This window comes from Zonotrichia leucophrys, chromosome 4 (assembly GCF_028769735.1).
Source record: "Zonotrichia leucophrys gambelii isolate GWCS_2022_RI chromosome 4, RI_Zleu_2.0, whole genome shotgun sequence".
In the NCBI taxonomy this organism is placed as follows: Eukaryota; Metazoa; Chordata; class Aves; order Passeriformes; family Passerellidae; genus Zonotrichia; species Zonotrichia leucophrys.
Genome location: NC_088173.1, coordinates 5,054,916 through 5,081,741, shown reverse-complemented (window position 1 = coordinate 5,081,741; position 26,826 = coordinate 5,054,916). Strand labels below are relative to the sequence as shown.

Here is a 26,826-nt window from a genome sequence, read left to right as displayed (position 1 = left end):
TGCATTGTGCGTGGTGGTTTTTGCTTTTTCTGGAAAATTGTTTGATTTTGTATTTAAAATGAAGACTTATTGTAGCTGCATGAAAATGTTGGAGAAAGTGTTCCAACCATTCTGCTACAATTGAATTTTTTTAGTTAAGTTTCTGCGTTTAGGATCAGTCTATTCAGCCATATTCAGTGTGCGTTTCTCTGTGCTGTGGAAGCACAGTAGCACCACTAGATGGTAGCCTTGCTTATTTCATAGCCACCGCTTTCCTCCTGCAGTCCGCCGCAGTAAGGGAGAGTAAGAGTTTCTGGAGATGGGATCATTGTGTACTGTAACCACCCCTCTGCACGGACTAACCCCTAAGTAAAACGCTGCTACACAGAGGAAAGCAGGGGAGAACGATGAACTCCTCCTCAGAGCACACTGCGGGCACAGCCAGTCCTGGTGCAAGGCTGCAAACCCGTGTGGCAGTGGGGAAGGTCAGTGGCACAGGTTTACTGCCCATGGACATTCCCATGGACTGTCATTCCTTGTTGCAAAGTTGGAGAGATTTTGACCTAAATAAAATTGCAATCAATAGTTCACACACAGGAACAGCGGGATGATAATGAAATTCTTTTGGTATGAGTTGATAATATAGAAAGGCCTCTCTTTTTCTTCCACTGTTGTTTATTAACACTATTCCACAAGATGTTTGTGTCTTAAGCAAAAGAGTAAGTGCCCAAGAGTTGGATTTTGATTATCACTGTGGATCCCTTCCAAATAATGATATTTTATGATTCTATGAAATATTTGATGAGACCTGCTAAGCCTAGGCAAGCACTGCATCCACACAGCAATGTTTCCAAGAAGTGAGTGTATTGGGCACCAGTCCATTTAGGATGTATATGAAATTCCTTATTTTGTTTCCCCAACACTTTCTTTTTATGGCACTGCTTACTACAGTGCAATCCAAAGTGCATTATATAGAATAGATAACTAAATATTAATCATAACTCTAACCACATAGTGAAAACCACAATGCAGTGTTATTACATTTATTTTTATTAAAGGAACATTAATTTCTGAGTATCTTGCCTGAGCATTTCTGTCAGGGAAATTTATTAATAGGGTATTCACTAATAACCTTGGTAATTGGCTAGTTGTCTTGCATCTCTAAAGTAGATACAGTGCATATTCCAGGGAGAGTTCTTCTCCAGTACACTGTCAAAGCATAAAAGCTTTTCCCCCTGCTGGATGATGTGCTTTGTTAAAGAGGGAAGCAACATGATTTGCAAATGCTGGAATGTGATGAATCACCTTTGGATGTCTCAGGAGGTCCTTCTGAAACTGATCACAATAACATGTTATAGATCATTATAACTATTTAGAGGCTTTTCTGGGCCATCTTCTTAGTCTTGAATCTAAAAATATCAATTAAAATGTGAGTTTTAGCTAATAAAAGTGTTAGATTAAATAATGTCCAATTTTAAGACAAAAGGAAAAAGTGGAAAAAGTTCTACAAAAAAGAAAAATACATTTAAGAGTAAGTTATTAAATATTAAAGTATAATTTTTAGGTGCTTTGCTCTGAATTACTTTGCTTAACTGTTGTATGTCTTCACCTAATTGTTGTTTCTTCCTGTTCATCAGTATAGCACTTACAATTACAACTATTTTTTCTGTTCTTTAGGCTGGTGGATGTCAACATGATCTTCTAAAAACATAAATATTTTTAATTAAAGAGTTAATATTGTTATTAATCTTAATGATCCTTTAAATTGTTCTCAGTTCCTGAGTGTTCTGTTTTGACCAGGAACATGGTTGTAAAGGCAGGGAACAAAACACAGAAAAAGGTTATGAAATGCATAGGAAAAATCATCTCTTGCAGATAAAGAGATTTGCTGTTATAAAAGGTGTGGTAAATTTTAAAGCAGGCTTGGGCACTTCAATAGGACTACTATATGTGTCTACATTTACAAGAACATGTAAGAAAATGTATGAGATGCCAATTTCAGGATTGTAATAGACTTCTTTGACCTCCTTATACATCTTAGGCCACTCCAATATGACACTATTTTACTGCCGATTGTTTTGCATCTGCTGTTCCAGGGACCTCCTAAAATTGTTAGGAGGTGTTGAAGTAAAAGGTCTACTACGTGCTTTTCATTAAACTACCATCTCACGTTGAATTTTTTGCTTTAGCAATGACCACTTTCTTCCCCTGCAATCTCAAAAGCCTAGCTTGGCAAAACAGACAATATTCCACATATTAGTAAGACATTAAACAGAAATATCTTCCTGTAGGTGTGTTCTATTAAGCCTCATTTCTAACTATCTGGGCTGTTGCTGTGATTCCCTACTCATCCATCTCAAGATTTGTGTAGGGATTTAATCTGAGCCATAACCCTATAGCAGTGCACACAGGTTAAAGCAGTGACGTTGCAAGGCCTGGTCCTTTACTTGTTTGTTTTCTGCACACGAGAACACCTCGTTCCTTTCCATTCACACTGGTTACCTGAGCTTTGAGACCAACCAGAACACAGTTGCCTGGAGCCTATGCTCATGCCAAGCACACTCCATTAATCCATGACCAGATGGGGTTTGCTAATGCTCATCAGCCATGTGGGTGTGTAGCCCACTGCCATGTTGCTAATTGGTGCCCATACTGTGAAAAACAATTCCTATAATCACAGAAACATAAAATTAGAATCATAGAAACATACAAAAAGATATTTAAGATCACGAAGTCTAATCATTAACCTGACACTGCCAAGTCCACCACTAAACCACATCCTCAAGTACTACACCTACCCATCCTGTTAAATACCTTCAGAAATGGCGATTCCACCATTTTCCTGTTCCAATGCTTAACAACCTGTTCAGTGAAGAAACTTTTCTTAATATCCAGCATAAACCTCCCATGGTGCAACTTCAGGCTGTTTCTTCTTGTCCTATTGCTTTTTACCTGGGAGAAGTGACCAACCCCGAGCTGTCTACAACCTCCTTTCAGGTAATTGTAGAGAGGGATAAAATCTTCTAGGGCTTCCCAGCCTGCCTGGCAGTCTCCCTGTCTACCTCTGTCCCTCACTATTGCCGGAGGAGCACCGGGTTACAGCAGGTGGCATTTTAGGAGAGTCATTACCACTGCCTCACCTGACATGAGCATTACCACACATGCCAAGCACGAGCCAGAACCCTTTTTATTCCCTAAGAAGAAAAACAAAATTTTTTTTTTTCTTTTCCCCCAGGGGGTAGACCTGCCTCACACACAACCTCTTCTCTTTCACAGATATACATTTGCTCTGATGTGGGCTGCTGACCCCGTTGGGCCGGGCTGGGCCGGGTCAGGCCCAGCGGGCACTCTGCCGCCATGGCGCCGCGGCCATCGCCCCTGGCCCCGCCCGGCGCCACCCTGCGGGCCGCGGCTCTGGGCGGCGGCCGGGGCGGAGGGAGAGGAGGGGCGGTGGCGGCCGGCGGCCGGAATCGTTTCCTGGGTAAGCGCAGCGGGCTGGGAAGCGTTTCCGGAAGGCTGGCCGCATCCCGCAGCGGCTTCGGGCGCCTCCGGGGCGGGCGGCGGAGCTGCGCGGCGGGCAGGTGCGTTCCGCGGCGGGAGGGCACGGCACGGCAGGGCAAGGCACGGCACGGTAGGGCACGGTGTCCCGTCCCGCGGCAGAGACCCGGTGCGTGGCCGCCCGCGGTGCCGCCGCTCCGCCCGGCCCGCTGCCGGTGGGACCGGGCAGGAGGCCGGGGAAGGGTCCCGCCGCCCTTGCTCGGGGCCGTTGCGGCGCATCTCGGTCTCGGGGGTGCGGGGCCGAGGCCGGCCTGCGGTCCGCTGCCTTCCCCCGGTGTGCAGGAGCGCTGCCGCCGCCGCTGCTGCTGCAGAGCGCTGGCCGAGCCTGCGGCGAGCGTGGGCTCTGCTCCCGCGGGCGGCGAATAGCAGCGGCAGCTGGTCTCGTTCTACTGCTGGTGGTGCGGTAAATGGTAAAAGTGCCTGTAGTAGGTTTGGTTTGTTTTGTATTGTTTTTCGGTTTTGGGTTGGGGTTTTTTTTCTTTTTTTTTTTTTGTTTTAATTAGTAGAGTGAGCAGGTTGAGCTCTGTGATTAAATCGTACTCGAGGGTTACGCGCGGGGCTGCAAATGGGAAAAATCCGGTCCTCGGAACAAAACGTGGGACCCCATGAATCCGTCTTGGAAGTTGTCAGGAATTTGCTTGGGTCCCAAGGCAGCAACGGAGCTACTTTTCGTTGCGGCTAGAGAGGCAGATAAAATGGAAAGTGTAACGGTTTGTATTTGTACTTCATTGCTTTGCCTGCTTGTTTGCAATGCTTTGTAATTCTTGGCTGGGCTCCTGCTTGCCGGGGAGGGTAAGTGTACTTCTGGGCTTTAAACACAAAATAACAAAACCAAGGAAAAAACCCAGCTCTGCAGTGGTGGTGCGTTGCTGGGCTTTGTGTGCTGTGGATGCTGTACGTGGTACCTGCAGTCAGTTGTTTGGGGTAACAGTGTCTGCTGTAAGTGTCAGTGCTTCCCCAAGATCTGCTGGGGTGCCCCAGGAGCTGAGCTGCGGTTGCCGCTGAGCTGCTGCAGGTTTGCTGTGTCCTCTGGCTCGCAGGTGTGCTCCTGCAGTTTGTTCTAGATCCTACATGTCATACTCTGGTATTTTCTGAACGCCTGAATGAGTTGTCTGTCTTGTGTTTAAAACTGTTTTCTGCTGGCATAATTGCATTTAGTTAAAATAAGAGTGCAGATGTCCTAAGGAAGAGACATCCTCTTACGGTGACCTTGGGACAAAATCTTGGCTGATTAATTTCCTTGTCTGGAACAGTCATGCGGAGTGAGGATATTTTTGTTCTTCCTTTACAGCAATGAGCGTGTGATGAAATACTTTTTGGCTTGTAGTTTTTGGGGTCTTTTGTCAGCTGAGGGAATCAAGGTCTGGAGAAGACTCTTTGGGATGAAGAGTAATTTTGTCCCATGTTATGAAGAAAACATAACTGTTGTAACAAGGAGGAAGATTCTTGGCTCTGAAGCAGTACGAGTGAATGTGCCTTTCCCAGCAAGAGTCATCTAAATAGTAGATTACAGCTGTGGGAATCATTTGCTAGGAGAGGAAATGCATGACTTGGAAACCTGGATTATTCTTTTTGTTTTCAGTTCTGCAGCTAAGCTGGAAACCAGTGACAAAATTGGTCATTTTTGGTATGGTGTTGGGTAGACTTTGCTGTGCCATTGTTCTGGAGGGATGGAGTTTTCCTTAGGAAATACCTGAGGAGCCTAGAAAGGGCTGCTACAGGATTTGAGCTGAAGAGAGTGGTGACTTCCAGAGCTTAAGGGGGAATTTGAGTACTTGAGATTGCCTGCTGTAAGGATTTTTTAGCAGGGGTTGTGAAAAACTGAAGTGAATCCTGGTAGTTGATGGTAATGGTGAGCAACTGACTGATTACATCTCTGTCAGATAGCAAGCTTTGACACAGGATGTGTAGTCAGACTTGAACAAATCATCCACACTGAAAACAAACTATCCTGTACATCCCTTTCTAGTGGGACACAAAGTCCTGCCTTTGTACCCTGCTGTGAGCAAGGAGCTCCATTACAGGGAGGGGAGCAGTAGAGCCAGGGATGTGCTGGCTGATCCCTGACCAAGCTGCTGCTGTGGAGAAAGTGAGGGTGATGGTGGAGGATGTCAGGCCAGGACACATCAGGAGCAGTGGTGGAAGGGGTGTGAGCTCCTGGGGAGTGCCGGCCACGGGCATTTCTCTCACCTGTGCTGCAGGTGGCACAGTGCAGACTGAGGCTGGAGGACAGCAGTGTCAATTATTCCAGAGAAGACACAGAAAGCCTGGCTTGTTTAGCCTAGCAAATAAGGCTGAGATGGAATATGATTGCAATCTGTAAGTACAGCTGGGATATAAATACTAAAAAGAAAGAGAGGAGCTATTTAAGCTAAAGAACAATGTTGGCATGAGAGGAAATGGATATAAACTGGCAGGAATAAACTTAAGCTGAAATTTACACAGTTTCTTCCTAAATGGACTCAGGTTCCAGAACAACTTTAAAATGGGATAAATGGAGTAAACCCCTTAACTGGCTCTTGAGGATATGTTGAGGAAGCCTGTATTGTATGCTTGTCTGTGGCAGTAGGAGAGAAGGCTTGGTAACTCAGGAAAAGCTTTTCTGTATGTCTGAGTTAGCTTGATATAGATTTTATGTGTTAGTGTTTCTTATTTTTAAATTCTGACTCTACAAAGCTGGTATAAAATGCCTGCTTTACAGCTTGTATTGCTACATGGCTGCAAATTGCTTAGTGGCTGCTTTCTGAAATGTTTTGCATGTTAGGCTTTTTTTCCCCTCTAAAATAATGTATTGTCTAACAACTGCATCTAATTGTGTGGAAAATCCTTTTCCTTAAAGTACCAGCTGTGCATAAGGAAACTATGTGTTTGTATATATGAGCTGCTTGAGCTTATTAACTTTCAGGTTAAAAAATGAACTGCAGCAATTCTGCCCCCCCCTCATATGTAAGTAATTCATAAATCCTCTCAAAAAGGGGTTCTTGCGGGGGCTGTGCAGTAGACCCAGATAATGTGAACTGAGACCAGTTCTCCCAGGTATGCTGTGACTGGCAGACCATAATTAAATGAAGTTAAAACAAATTTGAAAACAAGTCTAGTGGAGCTAGTTGTGCATGGATTTGTCTCGTTTGTTGTCCTGCAGAATTTCTGAGTTATTGGCATGGTGGTTGCAGTAGTTGAACTTGTATGAGGTCTGTAGTTGGTTTGAAAAATATTGTGTGTCCAACAAGGACTCCAAGGAATGCAGGCAGCTGCAGATGCTGTGTAATGGTTACTGTGAATGTCAGCAGAGCCTGACTGCTTCTCATGCTGATCAGTATCCCAGCACCTCTGTGCCTGTTTCCTTGTCTCATTATGCTTTGGACAGAGCACTGATCTATGCTGTCCCCAGAGATTTAAGGAGCAGAGGGTGTTTTTAGAATGCTCTGTGTGGTGTCCTGCTTTAATTGCCTAAATTTTTTTACCCTTCAGCCTGCTTCCCTTGTAATCTGTTGTCTTCTGCAACCTTTTTTCTTTCTTCCCTTTTCCTTTTTTTTTTTTTTTGGGTCACCATGAGATGTCAAAGGAAAAATAAGAACAAGATGCCCTCCTCTATAGATACTCTCTGAAGCTCTGGCTGTTCTCAGCTTGTTGTTACCAGAGTTGGGTGCATGCTTTCCCTTCAAAACATTTGGTGGTTTTTGGTTCCAAATGCCTGTCTGGTCTGTCTGCAGCCTCCTGGGACCTAGTTGCAGCCTCTGTGGCCTTCAGCCAGGAGTGCTGCTTGTCTGAAGGCCTGCTGCTGGCTGGGAAAAGAATTCCTGATTTCTGCTCGGCTTCCCCTGGATCCCTGCTGAGATTATTGTCTCTTTCACCCCTTTCCATTCACCTACAAGGGGTGTTACAGGTAGGAGGCTGTAGAGCTCTGGCAGGAGAATTTGAGGGAAGTGTTAGGGTGTGGAGGGTGCCCTGGGATTGCTGATCCCCACTGGTTTATCTGTGCCTCATCTGGGAGGTCCTGGTTGCTGAAGTTTGTTGCCAAGGGTGTAAGAGCAGACCCTGCAGCAAGGCTGTGGGAAGTGAATGTAGGAGTCTGCCCTGACAAAGACAGCAGACACTTGGCCTCCATCACCCTCAGGATAGTGAGTTAACCTTGTTAAAAGAAAGTGGATTTCTTTATGCCTTAAAAAGATAATACTCGATTTAGCTGGAGATCTAAGGTCAGCCTCAAAGTTCTGTCTCCCAGTGTTAAAACCATTTTCTTTCTTTAACTGCAACATGCTGAGCTTCAGTCTCCCCTGAAAATGTGATATTTGTTTGGGTAAGTGTTTAGATCATGACTTTTACTGCTGAACAAACCCTGCATCTGAGTGTAACACTGATTAGTGCATTTTTAAAGTGGTCAGCATACAAATTAGGATGATTAACTAGATGCAAATATGTGCCTTTATCAGTAGTCTTTGCTGCATTTGATACTGAGCACTGATCTCAGATGAATGAAGTCAGGCACGGTTCAGTCTAGGAATTCATGAATGTAAACTACTAGCTTGAGTAGTAATGCATTGAAAGTAATATGTGACAGAGAGAGGTTTCCTAGAAAATAAAACATGCAAATTTTTCTTCTGATCCTAGTCCCAGATAGCCAGTGTCTGTAATTCTGGTTTATTTTAACTTATGAATAGTGCTATGGCTGTAAAGTACTTTAAGCAAACTCCTGGCAGACTTATATTTGACAGTTTAATCTGTCTGACTTCACAATTTAAAACCCCTTCTAAAATCTCAATGGTGTCTGTCGGATCTCAAAATCTCAGCCCTGAGATTCTGAGCCTCTGAGACCAGCTTAGGGGTCTCGGGAGTCCTGGAATGTTGCCAGAAGTGTCTGGTAGCTGGACTTTAACCCTACACAGGAGACGACAAGGATGAGGGCTTCACAGGGCTTTACTGGGTGAATGGTGAAAAGATTAGTTAATTAGAGGGTGAGACACAAGGTTTAAGATTTATGTACAGGGGGGTTTAGAGGAGTAAGATGGAGGAATTGGGGTGTGTCCTGTCCTCCTCCTTCTTCCTCCTCTCCTCCATCTTCTTTGGCCACGGTGGCACCTTTCTATTGGTTATTACTAAGAGTACACCGAGTTATAAGAATAGATGGTATTGGGGAAAAATGATAAATATTGTATACGTAGCAAAGGGTATAAAGATAGGTGCCTGCCCCGGAGGGAGACGGAGTGTGCCCATGGCTGACTGCTGAGCAGATCTCTGGCGGCTGAAAGAACATCTTTTAGATAAACAATTAATAAACATAAAACCAGAAAGAAGAACTGAAGCCTCTTCTCGTTCTTTGATACGCGGGTGCCCCAAGGCCACCTCCGGGACACCTCCGGGCCTCCCAGGCCCCTCAAACAACCGAGATAAACCTGACATATTGGCGTCCCTGGACGGACCACGAACCACCACAACCTTTCGGGGAAGATAAACCGGACATTTGGCTTCCACTGGGTGAGCTCTGACCACCACAACCTTTCGGGGGGGCACCACCACCACCTTCAAAGCCCTGAAGAAAAAGAGAGAGAAGAAGAAAAAAAAAGCCAGCAGAGACTGCAAAAAACCAGCAGTCACTGAGAATTCCACCTCTCAGTTTCTGCCGAAGAGAATTCGTAGCAGAACAGCCCGGACTGGAACCAGAAGGCGCCCTGGGTCCACCTCTCGTGATCTGCTGGACAGATCGAGACGTCCAGACTGCTCTGGCGACAGATTTGGTAAGAAAGCTTGAAAATAAGAACATGGGAGGCACACCTTCCCAGGAACAACGGGAAATTTTGTCCACTTTATAAGGTGTGACACAAACATACAAAAAATTAATTAGCTCTGGCCTTAAAAGGCCAGGAAGGAACACCCCGAGACGCACCAGACGTCCGGGGGGGGGCCCTTAAAAAGGGGGGAGCAAGACGTCCGGGGGGGGGCCCTCAAAAGAGGGGGGAGCAATGCAAGACTCCGGAAAAAATTAGCTCTGGCCTTAAAAGGCCAGGAAGGTAGACCCCCGAGACGCACCAGACGTCCGGGGGGGGGACTCTCTGAAAGAGAGGGGGGAGCAAGGCTCCAGGAAAGAAAAAAATTAGCTCTGGCCTTAAGAAGCCAGGGGGAAGGGCTCTCGAGGAAAGAGGGCAGGAAATAATATTAAAACACCCGGTCCCAAAACCCAGAAACCCCAGAAGACCCCGAAAGCGTCCAAAGGGGGGGAGCAGGGGGGGGAGAGGGGACCGGGGGAGGCGCTTTCTCGCGGCGGCGGAGCAGGCGGGGAGCGCGGCTGAAGAAAAAACAAAAGACGCGTGTTCAGATACGGCTTTGCTAAGCTCAGGGCCGGGGGGTGCAGCGGCCCCGGGGGCCGGCAAGGTAGCAGAAACGCGCGCGGCAGGCAAAACTCGCAAGAACCCGGGGCAGAAGTCACATGCCAGCGCAGCCGGGGCGTCCGACATGAGCAGCGGCATGGGGAAAATTGCGCAATCCCAGAAAAGCTGCGGGAGACGCAGGGGGCGCGGTTGTGACGCAAAAAACCCGGTGCGAGTCGCGGCAGAGCGCGGGTGCCGGCGGGAGCGGCCGCGCACACACTGACGAAGGGCCCACACACACACACAGCGTCGGAGGAGGAGGAGACAGTCAGGGGCAGACCGAGGGGGGAAAATTCAGAGGCGGAAGAAAAAGGGAGAGAAAAAAATTACCTCGGGAGAGACACAGAGCAGCTCGGAAAGCACGCATGCGCCGAGCGCGGGCGGGGGCGGGCCAGACCCCCGGTGACGTCTCAGGCGAGGAGGGGCCCTCTCCAGACTTGGTGCCTTTGGTAAAAAACCCTCGGGGTCCTAAGCCTCTCCCCTCCTGGGGAGGCTTGTGTGTTTTCTAACCCTATTGTCAGTTGAATCAAAAACTAGGTAACCCCTGAGTGCACGACATGCCAGATCGGTTCAGCAGAGCTACAGCATCATTTCGTAACAAGTCTGCAACTATCCAGCGATTTTCCTCAACAAGATATAAGAAGAAACGAATACTCAGACAAAAGTCGGGACTCAGACTGCAAAGGACAACTCAGAAGAGAAACAAGAGAAACGAAAGACTCTGGGGGGTTTTTTTTCTCTTTGGGGTCTTGAATATTTCTGTATAAGAACGAAAGACTGGGAGGTTTTCTCCTTAAAGTCTTGAATTGCAATAGGCAATAGAGTAAATTTACCTATTATAGGGAAAACTGACAAAGGATCATATATTGATCAGCTGGTAGATTTCTTTGACATTTCTCCCATTTGGAGAAGAATTTTAAGGGCAGATTTCTTTGACATTTCTCCCATTTGGAGAGGAATTTTAAGGGTAGGATTTTGACATTTCTCCCATTTGGAGAAGAATTTTAAGGGCAGATTTCTTTGACATTTCTCCCATTTGGAGAAGAATTTTAAGGGTAGGATTTTATGTTTTAATAGTTTAGGATTTTATGTTGTAATAATTTTCCTAGTCCTCATCCATGTCGTCCCAGATGCCATGAATTGGATTGTAAAAGAGGTTTTCTTGGGGCAAACAGAAGGGGGAGATGTCGGATCTCAAAATCTCAGCCCTGAGATTCTGAGCCTCTGAGACCAGCTTAGGGGTCTCGGGAGTCCTGGAATGTTGCCAGAAGTGTCTGGTAGCTGGACTTTAACCCTACACAGGAGACGACAAGGATGAGGGCTTCACAGGGCTTTACTGGGTGAATGGTGAAAAGATTAGTTAATTAGAGGGTGAGACACAAGGTTTAAGATTTATGTACAGGGGGGTTTAGAGGAGTAAGATGGAGGAATTGGGGTGTGTCCTGTCCTCCTCCTTCTTCCTCCTCTCCTCCATCTTCTTTGGCCACGGTGGCACCTTTCTATTGGTTATTACTAAGAGTACACCGAGTTATAACAATAGATGGTATTGGGGAAAAATGATAAATATTGTATACGTAGCAAAGGGTATAAAGATAGGTGCCTGCCCCGGAGGGAGACGGAGTGTGCCCATGGCTGACTGCTGAGCAGATCTCTGGTGGCTGAAAGAACATCTTTTAGATAAACAATTAATAAACATAAAACCAGAAAGAAGAACTGAAGCCTCTTCTCGTTCTTTGATACGCGGGTGCCCCAAGGCCACCTCCGGGACACCTCCGGGCCTCCCAGGCCCTCAAACAACAGCCGAGATAAACCTGACATATTGGCGTCCCTGGACGGACCACGAACCACCACAACCTTTCGGGGAAGATAAACCGGACAGGTGTCCTCCTGTAGCTATGCCAAAATGGAGTTATAACTCCGTGATTTATTACTGTTTGGCTGTTCTTATTTTCTGGAGAAGACTTAAGGGGAATCTTTTTTTCCTTTGTCTTCCTTGGTGGATTACATTGCAATCCAGATAATATACCCTGTCAGACAAAGTATCAGTTCTGTCTGCCTTTGGGAAAACCCTCCTGGAAGCACTAGTCATGCTTCACTATGATATGCTTTTAAGCAAGTTTGCAGTGTGTTTAGTTGTTTTGTTGGAGGTTTCTTTTTCTTTGCCTTTAGTGCAAGTGCAGTTTAATTTTCAAAGACACCAAAAGGAAAATTTCTAAAGTACTTCTGCAGATTTCAAGTGTAGATGATGTGTTTAAAAATACCATTTGGATTTGATGTTGGTGTTAAAATATGTTTAACGCAGTATTCTCTTAGTCACAACTGATTTTTTCCTTATGTCCATTAATTGGTTATGGAGGGAGGTTTCCCAATGTAATTACTGTGTGTGAAGGACAGATTCCAGAGAGAAGGAAACTGACAGGCCTTAATGTTCCTTACCTTTACGAATTAACTTGTTTTAACAGAAGAAGCTACCACAAGCTTTATATGTTTTGTTGTTGTTGTCTGTTGTAGAAACGTATCTTTGCAGTGTTCTCAGGATAGTCATTAAATGGCAGGCATTAGTGTGACTAATATTGCCACAAGTTAGTTAAGATTTTCTTGGAAACCTTGTAAGTATAATTTCTCAGATGAATTGAAGGGAGATGCTGCAGGGTTCCTACAAGCCAGCTGCAGAATTCAGCAAATGAGGAGTTTGACATTAAACTATTTTGTGTATCTAATATAGAATTTCATTTACCCAAACTGCTGCTTCCACTTCATAACGAAGTGTAAGCAGTAGTTTGGGTAAATATGGCAACTAATTCATTGCTCTTGTGTTTGCACTTGCCTTGTTAATTCTATTTGCAAAGAGGTTTATTGTTAGGAGGAGATATTTCTTAGCAAGGTGTTGAATTGTGTAGCTATGGAGAAAGCTGTACAGAGAACCACCATGAAATATGAAAGGGAACTGCAAGGAAGAGAAATAAGGAGGAGGAATTCTCTCCCATGGAGAACTTGGCACTTGACAGATCAAATTGGGATTTAAAAGCGACAATGGAAAGAAAGTTTAATTACATTGTGTAAATGAGGTGAAGATACATAGGAATCTGTATAAAATAAATCTATGAGCTTACAGCAAGATTCATTTGGAAGTAAATACAGTAGGCAGCCTGGGTGTTTGGGATGCACATGGCATTAAGAAAACCTTCAGCACTATGTGATGATCTTGTCTCCTTGGCACCCTGCATGCCTCCTGTGTGAGCAGGAGAGGCAGATCTCCATGGTATTTTGTTGATGGGTTTGTTTTGTTTTTTTTTTCCTGATACCCATGTGGGTATAAAACCTTTGGGGAATGTGAGATCTCACCAGGTCAGGCACTCTGGTGGAGTGGCAGGTTGAGAAATAACTCATATTTTTCTAGTCCTGTGGGAGTCTGCTTGCCTTTTTCTTCTTCTTTTTCTTTCTTCTCTTCTTCTCTTTCCTTCCCTCTCTCTTTTCCCCACCATAATTCAAGAAAACAATGAAACAGCACAGGAAGCATCACTGAAGGGAATGGTTTAACACAACTGTATATGAAAAGATACATGTACTCAGACAAACAGGATTTTAAAATTTTTTTTGAGAAGTTTGATATTAATTCTCTTTGAAAGTTCTCCAATTTAGGAAAAATGTTTGATGCTAGTGTATTTGAAAAGAGAAATATTAGAAAAAACCCCATATTTTAATTATTTGAAGTTTGTTTCTTGGAAACATTTGAGATTGGACTTATTGTTAGATAACTTTGTAAGTTGTTAAGAGGACTAACAAAGGATATTGAAGTAACACAAAATAATATTGGCTTTAAGCATGTGTTATTATTTAAGCATGTGCAAGAGCTGCTAGCAAACAATGCTCAATTATGTATATGTTTTAACCTTATTTTTATAATCTTTGCATGCTGTTATGTCAGTGCTGACAGGTGTAAACTTTTTCAGTGAAATATCCTGTATATTTCCTTTTGCAAGTACAGATTTAAACATGGGTAAAAATTCTGTATCTGCCAAAATACAGCAAGCTTTCTGGTAGAGGCATATCAGCATTGAGGGACCAGTAATTCTTTTCTGAAAACCAATATAGATATGTCCTAATGTGATAAAAATGGTGCTGTTTGTCAGAGAAATGGCTTAAGTGTCCCTGGGAAGTTTGTCTTTGCAGCCTAACAGCATGTCAGTGTTGTGATGGCCTTGCACTGAAGCGTAACTCTTGATGGCAGATCACAGAAAATTCAGGAATTCTCAGTGAGGAGTCTGTGTGGGGAAGGGAATCAAGAGGGGCAATTGGGACACTCTGAGGGATGTCAATGAGGCTTGATGCCAGAAAAATCCTGAAGTCAGGGGATCCTCAGAGCATGGTTAAAGGTTTGTTCCTCAGGCAGGAGTCAATTTCTGTTGTTTTCTGTCTTGCTTTGGGCTAAAACTCAGCCAGCAGTAGGGGGATACAATATAAGAAAATCAAGGTAGTATAGAAAGTAATCTTACCTCTTAAAGAGTTGCAGCGGAGCCAGTAATTAGAGATTGGGAGCAGGCCTGACTTTAACAGGCCAGAGCTGTGGCCAATAAGAAGAGTGTTATAAAAGAGTGGATTGGTGGGAACTGGAGTCAGTTGGCTGCTGTGAGAAGAAGGAAGAGTCAGTGCCTGGAGGAGCTGCCTACGAGAAACATCAAGGAGATATGAAGCTCTAGCAGTATGGAACCTTTGTAATGTAATGACAGCATGTTGGTTCTGAAATTCAGTCTCCATGCTGTGCTTTTGGCCAGCTGGTGTGTAGGAACACATACAATGATATGATAGGATTTTGCTTGTTTTTAGGCAGAAAACAGGGGGATCCCTCAGTGCTTCCCTGGTCCAACCAGCAAGTCAGGGGGTGATGTTTGTTCTCCCCCCTTTCCAGTGTGTGTGCACGCATTACAGGGAAGGGAACAGCTGGCAGGCAGGGTATGGCAAGGTGCATCCCTAAATTTGCTGTTTTCCTGGTAGCAGAGGCTCTGGTGACCCTTGTAGGCTCAGAGATGTGGCAGCTGAGAGCTGTCACTGTGCTTGCCTTGCAGCAACCCCGAGGCTGCACTGAGCAGTGCACCCTGCCCGTGTGGAGAGGCCCAGGAGCTGGTGGCTGGCTGCCTGCCATCCTGCAGCACACAGCCTGCCTCTGCTGCTGCCAAACCAGCAGGTAGGAGTGCTGGCTGGGCGGAAAGCATTCTGTGGGATTTATCCAAAATAAATATCTAATTTTGCATGGGTGAGGCTGAAATTCTTCAGCTGTACCTCCTGCTAAAGCAGAGGAGAAACCCTCCTTTTTGTCTCAAAGCCTTTCTAAGCTTCTGTGCCTATGCAAGGTAAAGCTGTTATTTTCCTAAATTTAAAGTTGGGGTCCTCCTTCCTTGAGTTGAGATGGATGTCTAGATCTATACTGCTTTGAAAAAACCTGTTTGAAGGCACGTAACCCAAACTTCTGTGAACCTCCCCCAAAAGGCTCACAATTGAGGCATTTAGCTGAATTTTTGCTTCTGCTCTGTGCTTCTGCATAGTCCTTGAAGTGTAAATATAGAGCTGGAAAAAATAGCACTTGATCTGGTATCCCAGCTTGCACTAGGAATTAAATTAGGAAATATGAGCTTCTGCTATAAATCAGAAATTTGATTTTCTTAATATTTGGCCTGATAAATCCTATTACTCCTCAAACGCTGTTAAGGTTCATGTCTGTAAGTCCTAAGGTTGGTTTAAATCTGTGGGTTAAATAACACATATGCAAAGGTTTAAAATAAGACTGTCAGCCCACACAGCATGCTGGCTGTAAAACCAAGACTGGACAGTGTGGGGCTGATTCAGGATGTGCTGATCCGACTTCCAACCTAGCTGGTGTTGAGCTTTAGCTTCTGCTGCCTATACTGCCTTTGCTGCAGTACAGGGATGGAAAATTCACAGGCTGCTGATGTTTACTCTGAGAGAACTAATGACACTAGAACAGAGGGTGGGTACTTTTGGCACAGTGTCACCAGGCTGTCCTAGAGAGCTCTTCCATGGTACGCAGTGTGAGCGTGTCCAGAGTTCTCCTGGAGCACTCTCCCTTGGCACACAGTGTGAGCCTGTCCTGAGTTGTCCCTGCTGCTGAGTGCAAATACTTGATAACTTCCTCAGGCAGACGGTGTTCAAGCAGGGAGCTGGGCTTTCCCCATTCTGGGCTTGTTCTTTGAGCTGAGGTTGCAAGCAAATATTTTAAGCATGGGTAGATGCAGTGTGCTGTTATGGCAGGATTTGTATCCTCCTTGCACAAGGTGAGCTTGAAAGGAGGTGTTGAAATTCTAGATCCTTGATGGTAGAGGATGAAACTGAATTTGAATAGATTTTAAACTGACAGAGGAGATGCTCTAAGGGGCATGACATGCATACCCTGCAATTCCAAAAAGAAGGTACTGGTGCTCTCAAAGGCTGGCTCAGGAAAGGCCCCTGCCAGAGGACTCGGTGGAGGCAGGAGCTAGTACATAAAGAGGAATCTTAATTACACAGAGGAGCTAGATGATCAGATTTGCTGCAAAATGCAACAGTAAAATAAGCCTAAGTCACTTGTACAGAGTTAGACACCAACCTGGGTATAAAACTTTTCTGTGGAGCAGTGGGGAGGCATAGTCTGTGCAAAGTACAAATAAATGCATTTAAAAATGTTTTCTAGGTTTGTTTCTTTCCTCTCCTTGTCTGTTTCAAGAACAGGCCAGGGTTTATTCTGTAAGATTCTAAGTAACCAAATTTGCAAATAATTGTGTTTTGTTTTGCAGAAACTGACATTTACATATTGGAGTTTCACATTCAAGCTATGTTCCTTTGCGTTTTCTTGGCTATTCCTAATGTAGTAGTGTCTGTGGCTTTTATTATGTCTAATTCAGAAGTATAAGCTACCTCAAATGCTTTCACAGCACAACAGAGAGTTTTAATAGGCCATGAGAGACCCTGTGCAAAGCTTGTCAAGTAGCCACAGCTGGTTGGTAAAAGTGGATGTTTAAAAACCAGTGTTTTCCAAAGGCTTGTAAGCTGAGTGTGACAGGCTCATTGATTAGCCATGTTTCTACCTCTCTCAGAAGCTGTGGGTGAAAGAACTTTGTCTTTGGAACAGGGCAGTGCACACAGGAATGCTTGACTCTTGTGGAAGCTAATACTTTCTTACCTCAGATGGTATCTGCACAGCATACAGGAAATTGTAGTGAAATTATTGGTACTTTTCAAATGGGTGTTTTCCAGGTTTTTCGCCATAACTAGAAAGCAACAGAATATCTTAAACTTGATAAAATGTTTCAGTTTGAAGCACTAGGCATTTGTGTGTGCAGACCACATCACAATTTAACAAGGTGCAGTAAATTGGTATTGCTGAGTGTTGGCTGAGGCAGAGCACACAGAGGCAAAGCACTGTAGTGAAATAACAGTATGGGTTGGATACACTGATGGGGAGCAAGTGTTTAAAAAAAAGACTGCTCTACTGGGAAGTCTAGCTCTAGTGCTGTTATCTTAAGGGTCACCAGGGATGGCTTCAGAAACTGAGCTCACTTTAGAACAGCACCCTGTTGTCAGAATCAAGATCATGAAATTCACTTCTTGCTTCCAAAGAGAAGTAGTGCTAGGAGGCTTTTACATGCTCATTTCCCTCGTTTATTCCATGCTTTTTCATGATATAAAAATATCTGTGTTTAAAACAACCTTTTTCTTAAAACAATTCTCTTTGAAGAGAAAAGCAAAGTGCTTTTCAAATTAGGTGTTCTGAGCACAAAGTTAAGAAATAGCATGCCAATGGGAATTTTTAGATCTGCTGGTTTTCCTGTTGTCACATGGATTTCACCACATTAATACAACTTCTGATAATTGCACCCTTGACCCAGTTACTGTTTTTATGCTTTCCTTTCCACATCGAATCAGGCAAGCAAAAAACGTTTAATGTATATTAGAAATGAGAAATTTTGTCTTCAGAAATGAATCATAGTAAAAGGGGAGGAGGGAGAACAGCAAGTCTTGTGGGGTTTTCTTCCCCACATTCTAAAAGAAATTGTTAGGTAGATGCTGTGCTTAGGTGCCACCACACCAATGGGATTGCTCCCTAAATACTGGTTAGGGTAGATGAATTTCTTGAACTGTATTAATTTTTTGAGCTGAAAACTTTGTATGCAAGTTGCATGTCACCAGTGACTGTGTTGCCAAAGAAGATCTATTGATGCCACCACTCAAGCAAGTGGCATATTTTGGACTTTCACTCCTGTGAGATAGTAATTGACTGCTGGTGCATATTATAAGGGCAGAAGAAGGCATTGAGAAAAAGAAAAGGTGCTTTTTAAAAGAGGGAGTAATTACCACAATAATTTTCTGTGTAGGGGCATTGGTAATTTAAAAGAATCGAGTCAATTCTTTTTTTATTTTTTTATTCCTGAGGATAAAAATAGGAGCTAGAAGTGATGATGGTATACTAGACACTTTGAGATTGCTTTTATCACAAATTATCTGTTTTTCTGAATATTCACAGGTAATCATTATCACTTAGTTCCTTCTGTCTTTTTCTGGAGGAAGCAAATCTTGCTTTTAGCCTCCATCCTGGTTTTGTCTAAATCATTCACTGCTCTTCTGTTTCATTAAGCTGCAGCCAACCATCAGATGTGGGGTCATATTATTATGGAACTCTGAGGCTTCAATTACCTGTGTGCCACATTTTCAGTGCCATAAAAGAGATTACACACTGCCCGTGCATCCAGGCAGGCAGTGACAATAGTACTGGGATTTTTTCCTGTGAATTTTTGAGTGACTGTTATTAAGACTGTCATGTGTATGTAACCTTTAGCATACAGACCATAAATTGCTGCTCCAACTGAACTTAGAATATGAAAGCAGTAGAGCTTTACTCCAATGAATTAATTCTCATGCTCTCAGGTATCAAAATTGGTTGAAATTTGGTGGCTTAATTTCCCATCAGTGACCCCTTTGTACAAACACATACTTGTTATCTCAGTGCAGCACTGCAAGCGGCCAGCTGAGCTGGAAGGTCTCACAGTCTCTTCCCCAGCATGGAGTGACTTAACACCTCTCAAGGCCTGTGACACAATTGTGCTTGTCTGCAATTAGCTGCTTGACTAATTCCCAGTGTTGGTGGTTACAGAGATAGCGTTGCTGTTGCTCTATACTAGGTATTTTGTCAAGAACAGAAATTTATAGATATATTTTATTGCAAAAAATGTGAATTTCCCTGAGGTGACTTTTCTTATTGAGAGGGAAAACACAAACTTTGAATTTCTCCTTCTCAGCAGACTGCTGCTGCTTGGAATAAGTGAAACAGAAGCTGTAGGAAAAGCTGTTATTTTCTTGGGTGCCTAACCATGTTTTTTATTTTCCATATAGAATCATAGAATGGCTTGGGTTGGAAGGGACCTCAAAACTCTTGTTCTAACCCCCCTGCCATGGGCAGGGACACCTTTCACTAGAGCAAGTGAAAGCCCCATCTAACCTGGCCTTGAACACCTCCCCAGGGACTGAGCATTCACAGCTTCTCTGGGCAATCTGTTCCAGTTCCTCACCACCCTCACAATAGAGAATTTCTTCCTAATATCTACTCTAAACCTGCTCTCTTTTGGTTTGAAGCCATTTCCCTTTTCCTGTCATAATATCATCTTTCTCCATCTTTCTCAAAGACTCTGTGAAAGAGAACTGTATGGGGTTTGGGGTGGTTTTTTTTTTTTTTTAAACCTCTACTCTGAGCAATAAAGTATTGTGTTTTCATTCTTTGCATATTTCTTGATTTGGTTAAAATAGAATATGAACATATGTGAAAGTTACTTATTTTCCAAAGTGGTAACAGCCCCTGGTGTGTTTGAAGCACAGTGTGTGTTTACAGAAGAAACAGTCAGACTGTTAAATTTTAAAACATATATTAAAGGAAAGAATAGTTAAAGCCATCTATGGAAAAGTGGACAAAATGGAACATAAATTAATCTGTTGCTGGAGTGTGTCAGAGTAAATGACCCTTTATTTTCTTTTTCCTACCTTAAGATATTAGTCAGGATAAATATTTTTATTTCATCTGGTCTTTAATAAAACATTTGTTATGGCAGTCCTTTGAGTTACAAAGCAGTAAAGGGGAAACAATAGAAGAGCAAAGCAGATGCCTAGATTGAAGTGGACTAGGGGTGGGATGTTGCCAAAAAAGTTGTCAGCCAGAAGTTAGGAGTGCTCAAAAGATGCATTAATCTTGCTGGTACTAAATAAGATGTTGCAGGTGTATACAGATAGACTAAACCCTTATACAAAAGTAGAGCCATTATACAGTATACTGTAGAGTTCTTCTCTAGGAAGAAATTAATAATTTTAATGATGAGACCTGAGAAAGATAATTTGAAATCTAACTTGGTGTAAGGATGCTCCTTGTTCTGAACACGAGCATTGGCTTTACCCCACACAGTACTCAGCATTTCGGGGGGACACACTTTGGGATTTCTTGTCCCTTGCTTTATCTGGTCTTTCCCTGCCCTGATGTTTTTGATCTCACCTCTTCTTTCTGAAGTTGTCCAGTGCTCTTTGTGCTTATAGCTCTAGAAAAGCTAATTGAAACAATATTTTGCTAATTGCCTTTGGAAGTGGCACAAAGAATGACTGGACGGGCTTGCTCAGCCTGGGAAAAGGGAGAAGTGCTCTAGAGTTCCTGGCTTTGAACTGCTTGTGGCTATATGGTTTCCCAAACTGTGGTGGCAGCTTCCTGTTTGGCTGCTTGGAGGTGAATTCCAAAAGCTTCAGCAGAGTTTGGTGTTTCTTGCTGCAAGAGCTTTGACCAGGATTTCATTGCATACATAACTATAATAACAGTGTGTTAAATACAGAAGGTTGTATAATACATTAGTATTTATTAAATACTATCGTTATAAATTGAAACTTATAAATTCAGATAAAGTTGTGCTGTGTGTGACTTGGAACTTCCCAGGTTTAGGGCTTAGTTTATATTTAGAGTTGCCTGTCTTAAAAGTACCAAAGGACATCTCCTCTCCTTGATGTTTTTAAGTGTCAGTGTAGCATTATGGTGTGTAAGTGATTTGTATCTTTGAACACAGTGCTGGAGAAGGATGGGCAGTCCTTCTAGGAGTAGGAGCAGTGCTAGGATTTCCCTGCTCTCAGCTTTCCCTAGTTCATGGTATGTAAGTCATGGGCTGCCATCTCCAGCTCATGACGACAGCGAGTGATGATCCCAGTGGTGTCTCTTCTTGCTCCTTGCAGATCTGCGTGGCAAATCAAGGCAGCTCTGTAAGGCTGACAGAGATGATGTTAGAGCAAGAATGAGGGTTAGCTTCTCTAAACACTGCTGTATTTAAAATCTTAATGGCATCAATTCAAGATTTTATGTAGACAGTCAGTGGTGAACCTTTAATACATGTGGCAAGATCTATCCTGTGTTAGACTCGGAGAACAGTGTAGAAAATATGTTTTTCCTGCCTAAAGGAAAGCATTTGCTACCTTGTTACTGATGGGTGGTATGCTGATTCTGAGTAACCCATTGTAATTGGCATGAGTAAGATAAGATGGAGGAGAAGTGTTAACTTTGAGTCACTCATGGCCAGGAGTTAAATATGGCATTGTGCATTCTTAATTCTGTAAAAGATGTTGTTTCCAAAATTGCTAAGAAACCTTTTTATCTGAATAGCTTGGGTTACTGCTATTAAGTTATGACAAGGATTTTGGTGTTCTGGGAAAACATTTTTACCTGCCAGGATAATATTTGTTCATTTCTCTTAGCAATATGTGGTTCCTTTGGCTTTGCTTTTGTATTTTAGGCAGTACTTCAATGTCTTCAGTGCTTTGATTTTGACCTACTGGTGCTAGTAGAATAGATGTGCTGAAGTACTTCCCTCTGATGTAAGTGGGCCCTGAATCATGTTAGAAAGCCATGTATGTCACGTTGTTCATACAAAATTTGGCTCTCCCTCCCCAAACTGGACACTGGGTCCTGACATTGGGTCATTGCACAGCAAAGAGGGCAGAGATGGCTTTGCTCTTCCTTGAAGTGTCTGGCTCTGAACGCTTTGCTTTTAGGCTGACAGTGTCCAAGCATCAGCCAAGTTGGAGCGTGTTTTTGATGTTCTTTCCTGGCAGACAGTGAGACCTTTGTAGTTTCAGGATTGTTTTCGGAGATGTGCTTTTAGTCCCTGTTTCAGCTGGTACTTAAAAAAAATTATATATATCCAAAATCCATGAGAAACTACTTCTCTGATGAGGGGGGGACTGGAGTTTGAATCAGATTGGTGATATTTTGAGATCAAGATATGCTTTAATTGAAAACATTCCCTTAATTCTTGCTATAAAGCATAATTTTTGCTATAGAGCAGCTGCAAAACACAAGGTAAAGTTGCCCTGAGCTAAAGATTTATTGACTTTGCTTTTTTTCCTTCCTCCTCTTCTAAAACAATCTGCAGTATGTTGTGAAGTAGGGTAGCTGTGTTTGGACTCTAAAGTGTTTTGCAATGCTTAACTGACTGCAGTGGGTTTGATACAGAGCAGCATCCAAAAAAAAGCATGGCTTTGTGTGGAAGGCAGGAGCGCAGCAACAGACAATTGCTGATGGGTTTTGTACAGGATGCAATGGGAGTAGGGAAGCTGTGGCTCAGAGCAGAGGAGCTGTGAGCTTATGTGCTGTTTGAGATTTCACTCTGCTCTCCTGGGTTGGGCCATAAACATCTCTCCCTGTTTCCCTTTTTGTGTTTTGCTCCCTGCCAAGGCAGATGTAAACTTGCAGTGTTATTTGAGGTTTCTCTGTACAGAGGTACCTTTTAACTGCAATTATGGCAGAACACTTCCCTCCTTGGTGGGTAACCTGTAGTAGCATTGCTTGTGTCCCTGTGTGACCAGAAATAAAGATTAACAAACACTTTCCTGCTGTAAAACTTTCCCCCAGGTTGAAATGGATAGGAAAGTTCGGTGGGGTGATTAATTCTAATTTCCGCCCCTGCCCCAAGCAAATTATAAAGGTTGCTGTTAAATTCACCTCATTCTCTGTTAAGGTCATATTAAACTGCCTTACTTTTAGCATTCGTAGAGGAAAGCATTATATTGAGAAAAACACTTTATTGTGGAAAGATTTTAAAATTATATGGAAACATAGTATTTAATGGCCAATACAATTATTTGTGTTGCAAGACACCAGAACAAAGGAGTTATGAATGTTGTGTATCTGCCATGAAGCTGCCTGCCTTCAGTTCCTGCATAGCCTCTTTGTGCTTAATCACGAAAGGATCTGTCTACATTGGCGGTGCTGGGGAATTTAACACATGCTCTAAGGATGTTTTTAGTTTATGTAAGGATTCCTGCGTATTTTAAATACTTGGTAATTGTGCTTGCGTGTTTTGGGGGGAAAAGTTGAGGGAGGTGGCTTGACTAATGTTGTTCGGTTGGTAGTAAAATAGTTACACATCTTTTCTTACCAAGTAAGATTTGAGATATAGCTGCCCTTAAGGCCTTGCTTTCCGTAGTCCCTGGGGAAATTTCTCCACCTGGATTCTTAGCCTGGTGTTCAAAGTACCAGCTGCAATCGAGTGTTTGATCATGCAGAAGATAACTAGCATGGTAAATATATCTACAGGGATGTGTGGCATTCAGGAATGGCAGGAGGGAAATTCCTCTGGCTGGTTGCTGGTTTACATGCAGGTCAACTCTTCTTTTATTATGGATGTTAAGTGAAGAAAAGGCTTGGGGTGAGTGCCAGGCTATTTCTTCTTGAAAGACTGCTCAACAGATTGTTTAAGAATTTACAAACTGCAGGAATTAGCAACCTGGCAGCCTAAGCTCTTACAGGCTTTGAATAGCATGTGCTCAGGAGCATTTTTCCTTTGCCTTGTGAGGACAGCTGCGTTTTACAGTGGTCATTATGCTCCTGGCAGGGTTTGCAAACACATCCAGTTGAGTTTGGCTCGATTCCTGTTCCTATTGCTGCGGTGTTTTGTTTTTCCAGAGTGCCTTTAGCTGCTATTCAACACCTTTTATCAATCTGGCCTTACCAAAGCATGGAAACGAGAAAGGCTTGCGTGGAAAGTCACTGTCTAGACACGGACTGCTGTTACTTCTGTGTTTCATCATCCTCTTCTCCTGCGTGGATCTTTTTGGCCACCGAGGCAGGGAAAGCCCACCAGCTCAATGGCAGCACGGGAGGCAGCGTTGTAATGGAGAAGTTTTCCCTGTGGCTGAGTGGTGGTTTCGAGTTAGAATGAGGACACTTTATTAAATTCAAGTTTTTGTGCGTTTTTGAGTTAAAAGAGGACTTCTCTTCTGAAGCTACCTAATGCCCTGAAATACGTGCAGTTAGAAGTTTGGCCAAACTTGTGATACATCAGTACATTTCAATGAAAACCACAAAGTGTTCATGCTAAGGATACCTTTCATGAACTTCCTGTTCAGCTCTTTAAAACAAATAATATTGAGGAATTCTGTTCCAACTTTTCTCATTGTAAAAAGTCTTTTGTTAAAAATTTTTCGTGTGCCTTGGAAACTGCACTCTTCATTTTAAATGAACTTAAGAATTCATTTAAGAGAGGTTAAAACCAAAGGGTAAAAATTTCATTCATTTTATTTTTCTCTATTCCATTTCTTTCCAGACTCCTTGTACTTCTGAAAATTTGGCAGAGAAGCTGAGGGAGGTTATAAAGTGAAGATTTGGGGCTTAGATGTAAATGCAGCCATCCCACCTGCAGGGATACAAGAAGGGTGCTGCTGTTAGCTCTTCCAAAACCTTGTGGTTAAATCCAAAAGAAATCTCTTCAAAACCTTCAGACTGAATGTAGTGTGTGGTTTTAGGTTCATGTTGTTTTTCAAGAGCTTCAAGCCCACATCACCGAGCACAGATGAAAAGAATATGTGAAGAAGTCAAAGGAAGAACAACAGGCATCTCATTGCAGCCAGCTGCGCTCTAACTTGGTGCTATCTCTTGCCATTACAAAAACAATGTGTGGCATCCTTGGTGGTAAAGCTGCTTGTGGAGGAGGGCTGCATTCTGCTTGGTGCTTCTAGCTGAGGACAGCTTGTTGAATGATTAAAAGAACAATTTGGGAAAGATGTTGCTTGTGTCAGTTCAGTGTTGGGGTAGTTGTGGTTGATGTATCTCTGCTGTGAGGATGTAATAGCCTTCTTAACTCGAGTGGAAGTTGTGCAGCTTAGTACTTCAGAGCTTCTTTTTGGCAGTTAAGATAAAAGATACACACTGTGGTTAATGAAGGAATAGTGATGATAGGAAAAGAGTACTATCAGACACTGCTTTAACAGCTGTGGTTTCTATGATAAAGACAAATCCTTTCACATAAAACAAACTGCAGTTTAGTAATTAAGCCTGTTTTGAATATAAATTTATATTTAAATTCTAAGAGGAAGCTTTAGTCTGTCTCCCTGAAGCTGTGTGAAATCCTTTGAGGGAGAAGGGAGGGAGTGCTTAGAAAGCCATTTCTGATATTAAATGGCTTTTGAAAAGCTAAGCTCATCAAACCCTGAATTTGAGGGTTGGGAGTTAGTGTTCCCAGGGTGGGCAAAACTTTATTGAGGAGCAGCTGATTCCAGAGTGCCAGAGGCTGGCTGACCAGGAGTACCCTTTGCGCCCAGGCATTGTTCCTTGTCCTCATTCCCCTGCTGGGGCTGCTCCTCCTGGCCAGGCTACTGGGAAGCTGAACAAACTCCAGTGGTAGCCAAGCTTGTAATCAATTAGGCACAAGGTGAAAATAACAAGGAAGGAACCCAAAAGACTGAGTGTGAAATAACACCAGGGCTTCATTAAGGGATGTGTGATTGACAGCTACTCAGCATCTTCATTGCTGTGTGTGCAAGGTGAGCCAAGGCCTCCATCACAAGTGCTGCAAAGGCTGACTTGGTTGTATCCCTACATCTAAACATCCTTTGCACATTTCAGGGTGTCCTCTGCTTCTAAATAATGGCTTCTGTATCTCTGCTCTATCTGGTGTGGTTGTTTACCTCCCCCTTGCTTTCAACAGCCTCTAGTCTAACATTTAGTCTAAACCTGATTTATTCAGGTCCTCTAACTTTGTACTTAAGTGGTATGAACAATTTTATCCAGTGTTCTGAAAAGTTGTGCACTCCTGTCACAGTCTGTACTCAGCACACTTTTTTTGGGAAGAAGATAAATGCGAAAACCATGAATTAGAGTTCAGAAATTCTCCTGCTGTGCTCAATGTGAGAAGGGAACCCAAAATCTGGAGGGAAAAGCTGTTGTTATGGCAGCAGAAATAATTTTTAATTGAGACTTGCTATTCAGATGTTGCTTTCATGTTTCCTATTTCAATCTTGAAAGAGGTCTGTGTATTATATGATGAAATAAAAGACTTTTTAATATGCATATAACTAGTATCTCCCAAAACTCTGTAATTTAGGCACTTATGTGAATAATAGCACATGATATATAATAGTATGTTGCCTTCAATTTTCCAAACTCTATTAGAAAGGGCAATGATGCACAAATGTATAATTTCATTAGGTCTTTATATTTAGTACTTTGCAGCCCACTTTATGCAGCTATCTTTATTTGTATTGCAGTGCAGTTGAATCACTGGCATAATCTTCTGAGCAGTTAGGCTGCTCAATTATGATTGCAGTGGGTCTGCAGAGATTAATGAATACAACAACTTGTCTAGGTTTTAATTTTCTTTCCAGTGAACAAAGTGTGCTGGAAGGAACAATTGGGAAAAATAATCTGGTTTAACTTACTGGGTTAGCATACTGCTTCTCTCTGAATGAAGCATTGGCTCTCAGCATCTGCAGAAGGCAGCTGCCTCATGGCTGAGGCTTTCTTCTGAGATGCTGGGCTCTGACATCTTCATGTCAGTGATTCCAGTTCCCTCCACTTCACCTGCAGAGCTGGTGTGTAAGGGGGACTTTGACTTCAGTGTAATGGAGAGAGCAAACTTCCTCA

At 43.1% G+C, this 26,826-nt stretch overlaps 1 protein-coding gene across 9 annotated transcripts in view; it reads left to right on the top strand.

The window, feature by feature from the left end:
- Window positions 1-3,441: 3,441 nt before the first annotated feature.
- APBB2 (amyloid beta precursor protein binding family B member 2) overlaps window positions 3,442-26,826 on the top strand; it is a 166,029-nt gene continuing 142,644 nt past the window's right edge. For 4 of the 9 annotated variants that reach the window (XM_064710312.1, XM_064710308.1, XM_064710311.1 and 1 more), the window contains exon 1: window positions 3,457-3,560. The gene's annotated coding sequence lies outside the window, so the exon portion shown is untranslated. Of the gene's footprint in view, window positions 3,561-26,826 lie in introns of all 9 variants that reach the window. The other 5 variants (XM_064710304.1, XM_064710309.1, XM_064710302.1 and 2 more) reach the window with 2 other exon arrangements.